The sequence below is a fragment of the Emydura macquarii genome, unplaced genomic scaffold (assembly GCF_026122565.2).
Source record: "Emydura macquarii macquarii isolate MOO-44397 ecotype Brisbane River unplaced genomic scaffold, CSIRO-AGI_Emac_v2 contig_1253, whole genome shotgun sequence".
In the NCBI taxonomy this organism is placed as follows: domain Eukaryota; kingdom Metazoa; phylum Chordata; order Testudines; family Chelidae; genus Emydura; species Emydura macquarii.
Window position 1 is genome coordinate 48,788,709 of NW_027131390.1, and position 19,284 is coordinate 48,807,992.

General features: G+C 39.3%; 1 protein-coding gene across 9 annotated transcripts in view; it reads left to right on the plus strand.

The window, feature by feature from the left end:
• Positions 1–19,284, plus strand: part of ERBB4 (erb-b2 receptor tyrosine kinase 4) — an 885,692-nt gene that overhangs the window by 106,839 nt on the left and 759,569 nt on the right. Inside the window, exon 1 of one of the 9 annotated variants that reach the window (XM_067548723.1) lies at positions 826–5,927. The exons of the other annotated variants lie outside the window; for them this stretch is intronic. The gene's annotated coding sequence lies outside the window, so the exon portion shown is untranslated. Of the gene's footprint in view, positions 1–825; positions 5,928–19,284 lie in introns of those variants that run through there. 9 annotated transcript variants of the gene reach the window in all.

The following is a 19,284-nucleotide window of genomic DNA, read 5'->3' on the forward strand; positions in this document are numbered from 1 at the left end:
GCAAGTCTGATTAACTCAACTTGAGAAGACATTTCCATGCAACATAATATAACAAATCTATCACCAAATCCTTCAACATAATTTGCCTTTACTGACAAACAGTTTCAAGAAGCATAGTCATAGGCCCCAGTTCTGCAAAGATTTATGCATGTGTTTCACTTCACATGCATAAATCATCCTATTGATTTCAATGGCACTACTTACATGCATAAAGTTAAGCACATGCATAAGTTTTTGCAGGATCTGGTTTGCTTAACTTCTACCACAGTACAAATAAAAACAACTACGCGCTGGTGGCCCAGTCCAGAAGAAAACATCTCTCGCCTTCTGAGCCATATAATTCGTAGAAGGAAAACCTATTCAGGGAAAAATTTGCCCTGCCCCAAAGCAAAGAAAAGCTCTGTATCTCATCAATGAGTAGTAGAGCTCCTGGGTTCCTTCCCCACTCTATATTCTCTGTTCTCGGGAAAAGATGGTGAATCTTTTATGTAGGTCAAGGTAGCTCACAGTAGCTTCAGCAGCCCTGTCTATAGTAACTCTGCTATGTAGCAAGAGTGAGTAGGATACTGATAAATTTGAGGCTGAGTCTTTTCTCTTGGAGAAATGGAGAGATCCTCTCCCATCGTAGTGTTGTTACCCGCACACCCTAGGGCATCCCACTTTTACCCCAATCTGTAGGGTTCTGGCACTCCCAAACTTTTCTAGTCCAGGGCTCTAGGGGAAAAACACCTACCCTTACCCAATTCACACTCTAGGGCTCACGGTCACCCATTCCCAGTCTGTAGGGCTCCGGGCATAACCTGGTTAATTGAAGTACCCACTCTTTCCCAATTCATAGAGCTCCAGACGTAATCTTCTGCGGGCTTGCAAAATCTTTTACCAGTGAAGGAGCCTTACTCAGTAATAGGCTTAACCTCTATTTATTAACAATTACCAAAACCAGATACACATTCTAAGTGCATACAATGCTCACCACTCCCAGTAAGGCAGACAAACTCCTCCTGGTGGCCATTCAGGATTAGATCAGCTGGGGATGCCAGCTTGTGCACAATATAGTTGGCAAGGTGTTGAGGTCTGGCAGCTCTGATCTTGGGCTGTGTCCTGGAGTTAGGTTCCAAAGGACTTCCTTTTGGACCTCAGTTTATATAGTTAAAACTTGAGTCCTGCTTAGCTATATCTTAACCAATCATTTTAAAGTAAAGCACTATAAAACACCAGTCCTAGCCCATAACGAAACAGTTCTTTAACCAATCACATCCCACTACCTTAGTTGATGATTTAAATATTGCACAACCAGTTATGCAACAGACAGAAACAATCAAAGAACCAGACAGAAATCATTCAGATAAACAATAGAGAAATGGGTTCATAAAGACCAAACAATAAGAAGTGTAGATTTTACAACCACAACTGTTTATAAATGATTCCTTGCCAGGGAGAATGCTATCAAATAAAGTTTTCTTTAAACATCTTGAGATCAGTTTCTTTATCTGGTGATGGTAGATACTATTAGGACAGTAGCACAACCCCATTTACATTGTTTGGTGTAATTTAGGTGGGGATGTGAAGATGTGACCACATGCTTTTTAGCTTATGGGTGCTGTCTCCCCTAATATGGATGCTACAGCTTAGCCAAAAAAATAAGGCCTCGGTGTGCTAAGGAGGCTTATCTTCACGTCTGTTAGCACTGCATTTTTGCTTTTTTCAGATCACAGTTTTTTCTTCCACATTTACACTCAAACCAGGCTGCAATCCTGGGAAGAGTCTTTTAACCCTGCATCTCTTTAAACCACCTCTGGGGCTGACTGATTCCAGAGTGATGGACATGGCATAACTATGTGGAATGCCCCTTCAGATTAGTGGTATTTCCATGCTGAGCCCAGGATTCCTTGGAATTTCAGCAGACTTCATTAGTCTTAGAATCTCATTTATTTCTACTCAATATTAGAAATTGACCCATTGACCTAGTTAGGTGAAAAATGTTTCTTCAGGACTCCTTTTGAAATGCATTTAAAAGGCTGGGTGATCTAAATCCTCCCTGGATGCCGATACACAGTTGCACATTTGAAATGATGGCTTGGAAAGACTGCAGGCATAATCGCTACTTGTTCTGTACAGAAAATTCAGAGCCACATGTAGTTAGAAGACTGGGACTGTAAAAATCGTCAATCATTATAGACTCCCGTTATCCTTCCACAATCCCTCTGGGGATTGAATTTAGGCTTAATTTAGTTTATGTAATAGATATAATAACCATGTGCACCCTATCATTCATGGTTTGAATGCTGGATCAGGAAGTGTCATGCAATAAAAAGGAATTTGAATAAAAAGAAGAAAACATCAGTGGATGGACCTTAATTGCTATCAGACCCTCAAAGCCTAGTGGTTTAAAAACAGACATGAGTTCATTTGCTGTGGTCCAGTATCATATTCAATAGGGGAGTATCTTTAGTATCAGTAGTTAATGGAGACGGAAAACAGTTGGTGTAAGCATTTGGGCATTGTAGTGATGGATGATGAAGGTACAAGAATGCTTGCCAGACTTCTTTCAAACAAATTAGTTGCCAGTGTATAGTGAGAATGAAAAAAATCAAGAACGACAGCTCAGGTGTAACTAATCCAATTCTGTTTGGGGCTGTAAACAATAGCTTTGGCCATTGTTAATGATGCTGGGCCTTCCTGTTAAAAAGTGAAAGCTAAAAGGGTTACAGAACTCCACCAAAGTTTGAATGGAAAAAGATTAAAATAGCGGCCAGTAGAACAGGCGAGATGACTTTGATCAGAGAACACATACCTGGGAGAGCCAGTTTTGTTAGATGAAGTGCTGTGCTCATCAGCAAATGTAGTTTAAAAACACATTGGCAAAATTCTCTTAATTTATTTATGTCTTTGGATTTTCGTGAGCTACAGTAAAAGAACTTCCAACCAATATCCTGGACACTGTTGGCCATCGCTTAAAAATTTACTCAATAAACAAACAGATCCATCAGTTCCCCCACAGCAAATCAAAAAACTCTGTGAAAACATAAATATAATAGCAATTAATTGACCCCCATATATACACACTCCTCAGAGTCCCACACCTGGCCCCTCCTTTCCACTCTATACCCACCACCTCACTGGTAAAAGAGACGAGGCCAGGAAGCATGCAGTGAAAGCCAACAAACCTGGGCTGTTATGTAAACCTGGGGAATAAGTGAATTTAAAAGGTTTGAAGCTGCCAATTACCAGCTGTCCCCTCTCTCTTTACACCAGTGGGGCTTCAACACAGGCACGTCCACTGACTGCAATTGTGATAGTGTCCTATGAAGCTCTCCAGACATACCCTGCATTCATTCTGGGCTCAGAGTTCCTAATGATGAGAATGGGAGGCCCACCTGCAAAATGAGCCAAAGGATCTCCAAGGCAGATCAGAGTGGAGAATCTTGACCACAATCGCTTCACAGTTTCACAATGATCACATATATTAACACATATATGAATTAAGTTACAGGGGATAGAACAACCAGGGGAAATGTAATTGCATGTCAATTCTGAAGTAAGTTGGTGACTGACATTTTTTTTATAAAAACATCTTTGTAATTTTTATAAACTCTTTGGTTCCTACCGTTTTCTGTTTTTAAAAGCAGTCTAGAAATTAACAAACCACAGAAGAAGATTTTTATGTAGCTTCATAAGAGATATTTTGAAAGATTGTGTTTGAAAATTCAAAGTCCATTAATAACGTCATTAAAAATTAATGTATGCGTTTAGGTCTTTTATGACACATTTAAAAATTCCCATATCCCCTGAAGCCTCCACTTTATATTAGAAGCCTACATTTGCAACATTTAGAAGCACTCAAAGTATTAAAATGAACTTTTTTTTTTCTCCATAAGCTATTATATAGTCCTCTATCATCACATCTGTCTGACTTGCTGGAGGTTCATTAAAAAAAACATGTACGTAAGTTACTGAGAGACGTAGTTTAGACACTACCATTCAAATATTAGCATGAAGAAGTTGGTTCGCCTCTCAAAAGATAGCGGATTCCTTCTTTAGCTAAATTAGAATGGCAGCATTGACCCTACCAGGTTACAGGATAAGCAATCTGTACATATGCAATCTTCAGCATAATTTGAGGAAGTCATTCAGTGCCTATGTTTTATCCATGGGGGTGTGATGAGTCACATGGTCTGAAACAGGCTAAGTTGCATGGCAAAAGACATTACCTCAGATGGATATTTTATCTGAGTGGAGTGGGAGGAATGACTTTACTGCATATGGTTGAAAAATTAATCCAACTGTAAACATGATATATAAATAGACGATATCCTGTATGCAAAATAGCTCTGAAAATCCTTATGCTTACCTAAAGGCATTGTGTTATGTGCCGACTATCCAAAAGGGATCTGCTTTCAGCTTGTCAGACAGCTGAGACAAACCAGTACTTTACTTTTCCTACAAAATGGTGCATATATAACATGACTCGGCATCATACAGTGATACAGCATTACCACCCTACTCAAAATGAATTATTTTAGACAGTCTAACGTTCTTAAAGACGAATGAGTAGAGCTGGTTGGGAAATTGGGGTGGGGGGAATGGAAAACTTCAACTAAGAAAGAATTGCACTTTTCTCAAAATTTGTCAGTGGAAAAAATCTAAAAGTGAAAAACTGGCTGAAAGCTGAAAATTTCAATTAGTAAATGCTACCATAGTGACTCATGGGAGTTATAGTTCAGTGCCTCATACCCCTCCTGTGTGCTAGGTCCCTGGACATACCACATCTCCTCAAATGCACCACTCTCACTGAAAGACTGAGCTGAAAATTTCAATTAGCTCACTGAAAGACTGAACTGAAAATTTCAATTAGTAAATGCTACCATAGTGACTCATGGGAGTTATAGTTCAGTGCTGCATACTCCTCCTGTGCGCTAGGTCCCTGGACATACCACATCTCCTCAAATGCACCACTCTCACTGAAAGACTGAGGCCCTCAGGGGAGTTACTGGCTGTGGCGTATCATGGAGACCTCATTCAGCTAGGGAACCCATCCCATGGGAGAGTGGGGGCGTGAGGCACCAGAGTGACAGCTCCCATAGGGCAGAGGTTCTCAAACTGGGGGGCGAGCACGGAATGTATTCTGGGGTAGCATGACAAGATTTGGGGGGAAAAACTCACTGTGCACATTTTACTCATAACAATGAATAATTAGCAAAGTTGATTCCTTCAGACAGATCAGGTCCTCAGATGGCGCTGTGCATTTTGAGATTTCTGTTAAGCTTCCATAGCATTATACAAAGCCATTGTCATCTGTACATTAATCTGAATACAGTACAAATACGAAGCAGTATGCACATTTAATTGTACGTGTGGATCACAATCACAGTTTTGCTTTTGCTCTTGTTATAATGGATCGTTGGCTCATTCGTGCTACAGAAAAAAAAAAACAAGTGAAAAACTGATTCAAATGAAGCATTGCTGTCACACATATCAGTATATATGCTTGTGTGGCAGGAGCAGGGGGCATAAATTACTAGACACACAAAGAAGTGTGGGGGGGTAATCAAATAAGTTTGAGATCCACTGCCATAGGGCACGGAGGTGGCATTTCCAGAACACATTTTTTGTTTTGTTTCTGGGGTGTTTGTTTTTCTTTGATGAAAAATCAAAATTTTCAGGGGTGAGCCAACATTTTCCCCCCAAATTTTTTTAGTCAAAAGTCCAGTTTCCAGTCAAAAAACAATTTTAACAGATTTTTTTTTTTTTTTTTACAACCAGCCCTACAAATGATCTTCACTCATGGAAAAGGGTTAGTAGTACTTATCCACTGCTGTGGTACCATGCCTCCTAAAATCCCTGGACTCTACAGACCACTCCCTGCAGGGTATGGATCTAGATATAGGAAGGAAAGGAAGCAGCATTGACCTCACAGTAAGCCTATGGTGAGTGGTTAAGGTAGATTAAAACGGAACAGGGAACGCTCACTTTACTAGTCTAGGCAGAGTGGGAGCTGTGGGGCCTTGCTTTACCCAAACCAGGGTGAGGAGGGAGAACTCATCTCTGCTTTAAAGCTGTGGGTTTTGAAGACAGATTTGAAACAGGAGAGGAAGGGCACCTGACACGAGGCAATCGAAGCAACGAGTACCTCATATGCTCTGATCATGCAATGAGCAGCATATTTGCAGATTCCTGAGCCTGCATGGATCCTGTTTGACATCAGTTGAGCTCATTGCAAGATTATGACCTAAAACAAGAGCCAGAAGGAAAAGATAAGGAAAGAACCAATGAACAGAGCTGGTTGAAAGTTTTCATTCAAAAAAAATTTTTTTTTTTGAATGAAAAAAGGCAGTATTTCCAAATGCATTCTTTGTGGAAAATGCTGTTTCTTTTCAAGTTTTCTGTTTTTTTCAATGAAAATCTAAACATTTTTAGTATTCAATTTCCCCCTTTTTTCTCCATTATTACCATTCTCTTTTTTGGTGGCAAACTGGAGAAAGTAAAAAGAGAGGAGGAAAGGGTTAAAAAAAATTAGAACTGAGGATAAAAAGTTAAACAAATCAAGATATTGCAGTTTTTGGCTTTCCATTTAAAAAATTCTGAAAAATCTCACCAAAAAAATTCAAAATATCAATTTTTAAAAACATCCTGGGGAAAAAATATTCACTAATGAAAGGTGATTATTCCACGTCTATGACACCAGTGGTGGGTGTAGGAGCCTTTTATTCCATGTAATGCTTCCTGATGGACCTTGCAAATGAGATGTTTGTTTAACTGTACCATTCTTATTTCACTTGCTAACTGCTTGCTTTTCTGTACCACAGAAAACCTAGATTTTAAATTGTTAGTAAATTTTTTTTTAAAGTCTTCCGTACACTGTCTTTTTAACACACATTTTTTTTGTTTGTTTCAAAAATCATGTAAGCATAATAGGGATAATTAGCTTTGACTATGAGAAAATCTGGCAATAAAACACATTAGCTACAGCTTCAAATCAACATCTCAGTCTACAGTCTTGCTACTGATTTAGCTAATAGTCACAGTAAAATCTAATTAACGCTAGAGAGATCATTTAGGCATTTGATTTTAATTTTGTGTGTATGTGTTTCCGACTTGGCCTGTATAGCTGATCTCCATGGAGAAGCCTGGTTTGCTGAGAGCTGTTCTGAAACTTAAGAAGTAATCACTGTGCTGAGATATAAAAACTTAAAAGGGACATGGATATTAAGTTCAAAACTCTATTAATGACATTAAAACAAAAAAACAAATAAACCTTAATGACAGTAGGTCTAGATTCAAATGTCAGTCTTCGCACAAGCTCACAAGGAGTTATGCACTGGCATAGCCTTGCTTAAGTCAGAAACATCCTTTCGTCTTTATGAATTCATATCCTTACATAAGAAAATTATTTCAGAAGCTCAGGTTATAACATACAATAGTGGAACCTTAGAATTCCACTAGTTCGAAAGAAAGAGATTTTTCATGGGAACTTCATGTTACACAGTAAAATACACCCTGAAGAACAGGTGCAATTTCAAGATTGTAGGGACCAGGGACCAGATTTTCAAAGGTATTTAGGTACCTACAGATATAGGTATGCCTAATGGGATTTTCAGAAGTGCATAAACAGGTTAGGTATCTTAGGCTATGTCTATATTGCACCACAGTGAGGACTACAGGAGTGTGAATTGCAGAGCACACCAAAGAGGTGTGCTCTGAGTGGCCCATGTGGATGTTACTGGTGCAAACTAAAAGGTACTTAATTCATGTTAACAAAGACCTGTTTGAAAGAGGACATTAATGCAAACTAAGTACCTTTTAATTCACACCAACAGTGTCCACACAGGGCAATTAGAGCACAACCTTTCGGTGCGCTTTGCAATTCACATCCCCGTAGTCTACACGACAGTGCAGTGTAGACAAGTTTTATTGAAAGTCAACAGGAGTTAGAAGTGTAAATTCCTTACGTGCTTTTGAAAAACTCACTAGGGTCCATAGCCTCAAAGGTATTTAGGTGCCTAACTTCCATTGATTTCAGTAGGAATTAGGTGCCTAAATACCTTTGATGCTCCAAAATGATTATCTGCATCTTTAGATGCCTAAATATCTTTGAAAATCCCTTTCTACATGTTCAAGCTGGCTTAAACTGGTATACCCTATTGAAGTTAATGGAGCTTACACTGGCTAAGAGCATGGCTTCAGGTCAGTAGTACTACTACTAATAAAAAAGGTAATTCTATAGATAAATAGTACAATTTGTCCTATATGTATTTAGAGAAACTGAGTTAAAGATTGCTTGTACAGCCCATTGTAATCAGTGCAAATAGATAATAGCAGAAATTGTGTCAGTAAAGGTTGTAGTCTCCTGTAAGTTTCATATTGTAGTATTTCTGAACCAGTGCACGACCAAGATATGATAGATTTATACAACCTGCACAGTGCCACTTTATCCAAGAACAGTTTCAAAGCAATATTACTAAGTATTTTTGGGGATATTACTGGATTCAAATAGTGATGCCACTGTAAATATGTTTTATGCCTATTTTATTTCCCAATATCATCTTGAAATAAACAAAAGGACCAGTGGATATGGTCTCTTCGAAATGCACATGATAGTATATCCTAATACATGGTACCTGCATTCATAAATCAATCTGCTTGATGTCACTTCCCAATATAGATAGAGATAGAATTAAGATCATTATGTTTTTCATATGCAAGAATCCCATTAATTTAATCAGATAATTTTTGTACAAAATATGACTGAAAGAGTGAGCTGAAAACAAATACTGGACAAATATTTTGAAGTTTTTGCAGATCTAGAACAATCAGTATTTATGTATTGTAGCTGGCCTCTCTGATTTAAGTAGAGGTCTCAGATGTTGCATAGTCTAGTGGTTAAATCACATGGAACAAGCCAGGATCTCAGAAAACTGTTCCCAGCTCTGAGAGAAATTAGCTGTGTGACCTTATTATGCCTCAGTTTTCCCATATGTAAAATGGACCTAATGAGCTAAATTCAGCCCTGGAATAAATAGATCTTATTCCACTGAAGTACATGGAAGTGCATCCACCTACAGCAGGGATGAATTTAAGGTGCTGAGAAGCTTAAATGTGTCTATAGTGCTTTGAAATCCTTGTATGGAAAACACTGTGTGTGCGACATATTAAATTGTGACATGACCCGGTCTCCTAGCTGTTCTCTTTCCAGTTTTCTGATGAATAGCAGGGCACAATCTTGCCCTAAATTGTTGTTTTATTAATATTGCCTGTAAGGAATTTTGATAGGCTGGTAATTAAACAGAGGAGACTTGGACCTCCTGTCTTAATAACTGTAAAGACACTGAATTCTATGGTTTACCAGTATTATTAGAGGAGCTTTAAAAAGGTATGTAGAGAAAAGAAATGTAGATTTCCATTTTTGCATTTAAGCCTTTATTTCAATGGTGAATTACATTTTCATATGGACATATGGTAAGAAATACTTATATAAGAAAAGAATATGCTGTCGACTGTGACTTGTTATACTGAGGTCTACAGTGCTGTTTTCCATTAGTATGCAGTGAATATAGGAGAACTTCTAAATGTTACATCATTTTTCCTCTTCTATTATTCCCACTCTTCCATTCCTGGTTTAGTGCTGGCTATAACTCTGTACAGTCCTGTATTAGAAGAGGTGTCCCTTATTTAAACAAAAAATTGCTTATCCCATCCTAAATCAGTATGGGATGCCTTCTATGCCATAATTCAGGGTGAAAGCAATCCAGAATGTTACTCCAGAAACGGAAATTCAGGATGGAATGGCACTCCGGCATTTCACTGTGCGAAGTACCAATGGTTGCAATGTGACTGGGTGCACAAGATCACAACACCACTCAAATTTGGCCTGGCGGCCCTCAGTTTCAGCCCCCATGCCTGGCGGAGGACAGCAATATAGCTGGTGGCACAACTGTAGCCTCTGACTCAGTTCCCAGGGTTTGTGCAGAAACTGAACAGGAGCTGTGATGCCTACTCAGCCTAGTGCTTGAGGCTGTGGGTTCTGGTGCTGGAGACAGAGAACCCCTGAGAAGGATGTAGGAGGAGAAGGCACTTGCCCCCAGAGGCTCAAGTCAAGACCCGGGACATCTGTGGTCTCTCCCGTATTTTTGAAATACAACGTTGGCAACTCTAGGGGACATTGTCCGTGTCCCAAACACACTCATTTCCTTCCTCGTTTTGATTTATGGAGACCTGCCATCCCATTGGTGGACTAGTTTTGTCTCCAATGGTTTTTAATCTACTCTGGGCCCTTTGGAAGACTCAGGATGTGCCTCTGGATTTGCATCTATAGTTCCAGAATAAATGGAGCAATAAATACAGCCACACATTTGGAAAAAATCCAGAAGGAACACGTAGAATTTTTTTTCTGTTGTGTTTGATATTTGGGGTCATTATCTATAGTAGCTACGGAGTGGAGCTGAAAGGGCACATATATTGTTACTTAAGTTGTGAGCTCCTCGGAGCAGAGACTGTCTTTTAGTAATATATTTGTACAGCACCTAACACAGTGGAGCTCTAGTCTATGCTTGGGGCCCCTTGGAGCTGCCATAATATCAGCCATAAGTAATTATTAATTACTAGAGTGATTATATTTTTAAAACATAATACACATTAAATATAAAAAACCAGAGAGAGTCCTGTGGCACCTTAAACACGAACAAATTTATTTCGGCATAAGCTTTCGTGGGAAGAAACCCACTTCGTCGGATGCATGAAATGGAAACTTCAGTTAGGCGGGTATATATACACATGCAAGGATAGATGAGTTACATCACAGTGAGGAGAGCAAGTGTTAACGAGGTAAATTCAATCCGGGTGGATGAGGCCATTCACAACAGTTGATGAGAAGGTGTGACTGTCCAAAGAGGGAACATTATTTTTTTAGGAGAGCATTTCAATCTCCCTGGATACTCAGTAACAGACTTGAAAGTTGCCGTACTTCAACAAAAAAACTTCATCAACAAACTTCAGTGCGAAACTGCAGAGCTGGAACTCACATGCAAACTTGACACTATCAGACTAGGTCTGAACAGAGACTGGGAGTGGCTAGCCCACTACCAAAAATAGTCTTTAAGGTGCCACAGGAGTCTCGCTGTTTTGCTAAAAACAGACTAACACGGCTACTCCTCTGGAATTCATTAAATATAAAGTATATGTTTATTATAGACTTTGGTTCTTTTTAAGTTCATGGGCCATGTGAGTGCATGTATGTGAATCAGCAGGGCTAGCGATCCAAGGTAGAATCGGTCCAGGGAAATTTACAATAGTCCTTGTCTAAAAAGCTGTTTGTGCTTCTTACGTGTTGATAGTTTTATTTTAAGAGCAAAGCTACGCTGTCGTCGGCATGGCACTTGTTAGACTGTGCTAATTTCTAACTCTCTCTCTCTCTTTCTGGGCTGGCAGACTATGTGACCTTACTGAGCTGTGAACAGAATGTCGTAAATTCTACAAATAATACTAATGCTTTGCACTCATATAGCCCCTTTCATCCAAGGATATCAAAGCTCTTTACAAACGTGAATTCCCTAAACCTGAAAATCACAGCAATCCGGGGTCATAAGTGGGAACATCCTATTTTATGTCGAGGTTTAAATGAGGTATTGAGAGGTCAAGTGACTTGGTCAAGGACACACCAAAGGTCCATGCTATTGGAAATGTTCTAATTTTCAGTCTTGTGCTTTAACCACAGATTATCCTTCCCGCTTCTGACGTGGTGGTCAGTATATATTCAGGAATGAGGCAGGCAACTATCTGGTTTTATGCCATTTAATGTAGTACTGAGTTATCCATTTTTGTTATGATAAATCTGTGCCATTAAGTTTTGAGAATGTGCAACTGGTCCACTCTACCACTGCAGAGAAGTATTGAGAAAATGGGGATTGACTGGCTAGGAAAAGTCAATTTTTAGAGGTCATTTATTAGTGTAACCTGTTCATAGCATTTCAGCTGATGATGCAAACCATTCCCTGAAGAAGCTGTAGCTCGTTGCCTAAAGCCAGCTTCAGTCTGAATGCTAATGGGTAATGCCCAGAGTTCCCAATGGGTTTGCAAGCAATATAGTTAAGTAAAAGGCAACGGGTTGGATAAAAGGTCTTAAATCAGACTAATGTTGGCAAATGTTACTTGAAAGAGAAGGATTTTGAAAGGAAAAAGAGAGAAAAGCGAGCAATATAAGAATAAATTCTAAAGTGGGGAGGAGAGAGAGAAGCAGGCCTTTCCATAAACTGAAAAAAATCCCTTCAAATGAGAAAATGAACCTTCTCGGATTTGAAATTTAATCACAGAATGGATTTCATTGTAACAAGGAGGATTATAATTACCATTAGAAAAAAGGAGAGAATTTTTTTTTCCTATCAAACCAAATTTGACTATTCCAGACCAAAGTTCAATATGAAGTGGCTACTCTATGAAGGGAAATAATAGAACTGAAGCATTAGTTATGCCAGTAGTTACTAGGATATCTATTTAAAACAGAAAAAAAGGTCAACAGAATATACTTAGAGAAAGTTGTTTGGAACATTTAATATACAGTGGTTTATATTAAAAAACCCAGCATTGCCGAACAGCTATGTCTGAGATGCCATGTCACTGTGTGAAAACCCTTGGCCAGTGTTACCTTTTAATTACATCCACTCCATCTGAATATGAGTTGGGAATGGCAAGGTGGATCAGTGAGTTTGGAGACAGAAGTTAGAATCTCTGGGTAAGTGGCGAGTTTTATTCCATCTTTAATTTAAAACAAGATTAACTTTTAAAGGTGACTATCTTGGCAGGAATGAAACACGCACCCTGAGCTGTCACAGCTTTGCACCCCATACACATTTTGCTGCTCAAATCCAGACCATACTAATACACCTTAAACAGTTGTGGAATTTCCTGGACCTTATTCTTCCCTGCCTCTGGTATTCTTCGCTACGAGTGTGTAATGCCCTAAATCAGAACGGTAGCATTTTATACCTACTGTGCCCATAGGTAAGTGACTACATAGGGTGCAAGGAGGTGCAGAATTAGGTTCCATTGTTTTTAGCTACGGTACATTAATTTCCAGGCTAAGGGAGTCTGAAGTAGGGCTCTAACTGTAAGGTTGAGTGCAAGTTTTGATTGTTACTTTGTTGAGTCCTTCCCAGGAGAAATGACTTTTTGATTTGCCATTATCATCTTTCATAACAGCATATTTCAAGCTAACTCAAGTAAGTTCTGTGGGACAGGCTGGTTGCAGTCAAGATATTGGGCCTGATTCTCCTCTTTGAAAGAGGTCTGTGAAGAACTATTGGGGCTACTTACCTTTTGGGTAGTGATAGGAAATGGGCAGGAAAACAACATTTCTGTTCTGTGCTGACAGAGAAATGGGTTTTTCTATCCTTGGTAGCAGGGGGAAAATCTGACCCTGGCTCATCATGATGCTACCAAGACTGTGTTAATCTGCTAGGGAAGCTCTTTGAAAGAGATTTCTGATGGTATGTGGACAGAATTTACCTGTTGAACTATGTCTTTTTTTCACCCAGTACAATGAAGACCTGTGGGGTTGGTCTGCAAAAATTCATCGTAACATTTTTCAAGGCACGGTATCTCATCTCATATGACCACTCTTTTCAAATATCTGGGTGTGAAGCCCTTATTTTTTAACCTTTTATTTATATTTTGGAAAAAAACATATCCTTTAAGACAGTGGTTCCCAATCTTTTTGGCTGGAGAGTCATTTTTTCGCTGGCAGCTATCATTTTTACAACCATGAAGGGCCACCAGTCTCCGCCAGCAGCCCCTCTCCCCCTACAGACAGACAGAGAAGGAGTTCAGCGAGGAGGCTGCCTCCCTCCTCACTGATCTCCCATCCCCCTGGCTGCAACAGGGAAATCGCACGCATCCTGTAGCCCCGTGCGCTCCACCTGGGTCCTTAGGCAGTGGCTCCCTTCTGCAGCCAGGGGGATAGGAGATCAGTGCTCCCCTCCCTCTGGCTCCAGCAGGGACCCCAGCGCCTAGGGACCCAGGCAGAGCACTTTGCCGTGCTCCCTCCGACAGCCAGGGGGAGGGGAGCGCTGATCTCCTCTCCCCTTGGCTGCAGCAAAGAGCCTGCACCGGTCTTTTAGCCCCTCAGCAATGCACTCCAGCTGAGTGTTTAGGCAGCAGATCCCTATGCAGCCAGCGGGAGAGGATCAGCGGGCCACTCTGAAAGCCCCCGCAGGTCCTGGGTTGGAAGGCACTGCTTTAAGAGATCAAAATACACCTAATGTAATTGTCAAACTGGAATCAAGTAAAGATTATCTCTAAAAAGATAATTGGGGAAAAAACATTCATGCTACACTAATATATGATGTTTCAATGGTAAATAAAAGCAATACTGGCAGATTTCCAGAACATTTTGTTTTTGAAAATTATGTGTAAGCAAACTGTATGACTGTTTAAAAATCTCAAAAAGGGAAATAATGACAAATATTCAAGCCAAGGTTCTTCCAGAAATAAAATTATTCATTATCCGGTGGGATGGAGCACTTCATATTTACACCAACCACATCATCACTATTTTAGGTACATTTTAAAAAAATAAAACATCTTCACACTCAAAACATGTATATTTTTGTCTTCATCAGCCAGTATTTTCTCAGCAGTTTTGCTGCTGAATCTGTTGTTGTTGCTTTTCTTATTTCCATTATGGGTGTGATTCTAGCCATTCTAGAGACTCTTGTTGGTTGGTAGCACCAAAATTCAACTAATTTATTTTATCTCTTGAGACCAGTAGGAGACTTTCTGTTGACTTCAGTAGGTATTGGATTAAGCCTCATATGAAACTTCACGAAAGAAATATCCTCATTGCTTCTTTCTATCCAAAAGAAAAATCAATGCCAGTAAAACAGCACATCTGAGCATACCTAAAATAACAAATCTCTGAAGTCTAACAATGTTGTTCACTTTATTTTGAATGCTCTTGTGGTTGATCACATCAAAAGAAGGGTACACATGCAAAATGGCAAGGAGCAAGCATCAGTGTGCTGCCACGTCAGCCAGTTGACATAGGGTATGATAGGAAACAAATTATGATCATTGCTGTCAAAATACACTGTAATCCACATTGATTGGGTATTCCAAATCCTCACACAAATTTAATGACTTACCTTCAAAAGCAAATTATGAGAGTACGTCTCTCCCCAATGGAACCACTGGTGCACTTTGAAGTACAAAGTGTCAACAAAATGGCAGATCATTTGATGTCTGTAAAAATTTCACCTCACAGTGTGAGGAGAGTGAATAGCCATCCAGGGAATATATGCAAGCAAATCTGCGGTGGGGAGAATAGCGAACATTTGCTTTTGAAGTGCGTGCTGCAGTTCTCAATTAACGTCTATATAAGTATTTTGTATCGACAATAAGCAATACCCATGTAATTATTTTATAAAGAGCAGAGCCTTAAATATCAGTTATCGGTATTTATTTGTATTGCCATAGTGCCAAGGAGCCCTGGTCATGACCCAGGACCCTATTGTGTTGGGTGCTGTACAAACACAGAATGGAAAGTCGGTCCCTAGTTTTCATTTGTTTCTAGTACGTGATTTTCATTGTGAAACTTCTGAAGGGTTTGATTATTTTTTCTTTGCTAAATTCCTCTTAGACGTTACTGACAAATCTTTCTGTTAATTTCCAAAATATATTTTTACACTTTCAAACAGGAGCAGTATGCTATGATTATTAATGAAATGCACTTTCTCAAGAAGGTTCGGAAATATCTCCTTTATCCCAAAACAGCATTCATTTAAATAAATGCCCTACTTCTAGAAAACTGCTGCTACCCCTCTCCTGAGCCACTCCAAGTCACAGAGTAAGCCCAGATCTTTATTGACTAAAGTTGTCTGATGCTTGTTTAGTAGCTAATGTGAATTGGCTTGGTAAAACAGTCCAATTCCCAGTCAACTACTTGTTCTCATCAGAAATGCCACCAGAGTTGGAACCCTGAGTAGAGAAGGCAAGGTTTAAGGATGTTATAGAAGATGCTTTTTAGGCACAATCCTTAGTAAGGTGCAATGCCAATGTATTACTGCTATAGCATCGAGTCAGACTGTCCTGCCCACCACAGAAACGGTGGTTTGAAGGACGATAGAGGTGGAATAGCTCTTCAAACAGAGGGGTATTTATTACAGTGACACACATACAATCCGAACACCCCAGTGGTGCTTGGTGGCTAAAATACTAATAGCTCCTCACAGTTTTCTTTTTAGAAGACTTAATAGGCTCCCAACCCAACCACCCCCCCTCAAAACTGAAAACCTTTCCTGAAACGTTGACGACAAATTATTACATCCAAGGTCCTTAGGGCAATACCTCCACCTCTGGCCTTGTTCTCTCTAGCCATGACTTGGAGGTAAACAAACCTGTATTACGTAGCTCACCAGACTCCTCCAATTCCCGCATGCTCTGCTAAAAGAAAATTAGTGGACAGGCTTTCTCTCCTCAATTATTTCTGTAGAAGACCATTCTACACTGCACTTTGAGTCTCTCTGAGGTAAGGACAAACTTCCCCGGCTTGCCTCTTTACTCCCCCTAGGGTGGAATGTGTCCTGAGCAGTCAGGAAATAGTAGTCTCTGGACTCTCATTAGCACAGGAACTACCATTCTTCCTTTCCTTTAGGTGGATTGTATAGGTCAGAAGAGGTAGGAGGGCAGAAGAGGAGGGTGAAGACTCCTGTGTTCACCATCTTAGATCATCTTCCTCCACAGGAACCAGACAGAATCTACTCTTATGATCTCATCAGGTCAACGTTGATGCACTTGGTAGGGCATTTAATGAAGTTTAGTCAGTGGGGTGAAATTCTGGTAAAAGCCCTGTTCAACTTACATGGGGCCAGTATTTCACATCCGCTGTCCATGCTTTGCCTGTGCTCTTGATGAATAGAAGATTTCAGTCTCTCATTCTCATTAAAAAGAAAACTGTAAGTGGAGCCTATGCATTTTCCACCTGCAGTGAAAGGGCTAATATGTGGCAGCCTGTCTTCTGCTCTCTTGTCCCAAGTGTTTTTTAAAAAAAACAAAACAAAAAAAAAAACCTCTTTAGGTTGAAAAATACACATTGCGAGAAGGACACAGCCTGTGCTTTTCATTCCAGCCATAGCATTTGGCTCTGAGGAGTTAAGCAAAGAATTGTGCAAACATTTGTGAGGGTCACCCAAATTATTCAGTGGTCATTTTTGCTACTTTAGGATTAATTCGTAAATTTGCTCTTGAGAATCATTTGTGGAGTAACCATAACCCTGAAAGAATCAAGGTCATGATGAGCTAGGCATTTAAACAAATCAAATCTGGAAAAATGGAAGAGTCAATCAGATTAGATATATTATTCATATACATTTTTACATTATTTTGAACGGGATGGTTTTACAGAATTAAAAAACAATCTAGTCTATGGAATGTTTTTACTGCTGTTCTAGAAGCTAAATACTATTACTTATAAGGAATTTCCAAAAATGTAAATACAGTACTTGATTCTTACATTTGGCAATATAATAGGTATTTTTTAAAAAATTCACAACTATTAAACAAAGTGCAGTGAAACATGCTTTAATACTGTGTATTTTTACAGCAAGGTATTTAAACCAATCCATTGAATAATTTCATGGTACATTAAATTTAGCAAGATCTTTCTATATACATCATTTTTAGTACTTTCTATATCTTCAGCCATAAGCTTTTTAATTATTATGTGAGAAAAATACAAAACTAAGCTTAATGTGAAATAATCTTTTGGTCATTTTACCTCATCCAATATAATACTTTCAAAGTATAGAGTCGGAATTTGTTGTATTTTTTTAGGCTTGAAATAATTAAGTTGCTTTTAGAGTAATTCTTGCCATCATTTGCCAGAAAATTCTATTTCCTTCAAAGTAAATGCCACATGAAAAGCAGAGGGTATCTTATAGCAGGGAGTTTAACCTCTGAAATCATTGAAGAATTTATATTTTTTTTACACTCATATCAATACATGAGATGAATTTAGTGGTCTCAGATATGCTCACAATACACAATAGCGTGTTATAAAAGCATCATGTGCTGGGTAGTTTGATAATTAATGGTTTCTGCTTAAAGTGAGGCATATTAATATGTAGTCAGCTCCTAGTTCTGGGGCTGTGTTGTGTATGTAAAGGGGTGAATTAGATTTTGACCTACAGCAGTGGGTTTGACAGTCCTGAGACGTTTCCCTTGAAGGTGCTTTTGGATTAGGCCTTAACATAAATACTTAAAGACTTACATTTCTAATGCTGACTTTCGTATAACCTTTATGAATACAAATACGTGCTCATAAATTCAACAAAGGGAAACAAAATATTGAAGCTGAAGCTACTGTCATATATCTTAATAAGAATAAAGAAAATGGATGGTGAACTAAGGACCTAGCTGTCCTCTAGCTATAAACTGAGCATTTTTTCATGCCTTTTACCACATGCTTTCTAAAGCCTTCTGGTGAATTACACCCTCCCAAAGAGCAATGGACAGCGAGAATGTGTTGCACTCTGGTGCTGCAATGAGATGTGTGTAGGTAGCTCTCTGCACTGAGTTCCGTTGAAGTCAATGGGGCATGATAGGGGGTCGAGAAGCCTGTCTGCATGCATCTTACTGCAGGATTTGTGTCTTAGCCATTGAATTTTGCCATCAAGCTGCTTATATCTCCCATAGGTGTCATCTTTTTTACCCAAAATTAAAAAAAATCCCTTTACAGTCAAGATTGCAGGATTAAGGTGTGAATGCGAGTCAATGATGGTATATCTGATTTAGAGATGAGGCCCAAAGATGCCACTTTATATGTAATGCACATCCTCTTTGAGCATCTGGATTTTAGTGTTTCCAATAAAATGGGACCAAGATCCAAATCAAGCTTGAGTTTGAATTTGTCAAACCTGACTGTGGCCCGATCCTACAAATTACTCCAGTGCTTAACTTTACCCATCAGACAGTCCCATTTAAGTCAATGCCAGTTAAGCATGGGTATAAGAGTTTCCAGGGTTGGGACTCAAGGTTTTGCAAAAGCACGACACAGTTAGAGATCATCCATAACCCCTTATCTGAACTCTGCGGGTTTATATAAAATGGGTCTAAGATCCAAATGGATCCCTAGTTTTCAAATGGGCTAAAGAAGCAGCATGTGGTATAAGGAGAAGGAACACGGTCTATACCCACATATGACATTCATTGCACATAGAGATCATTTACCTATTGCTTAACTTCATTTTGAGTTAGAAAGTAGCATATGGGACTCGTTTTTGAGATACTTTTTCTAAATGA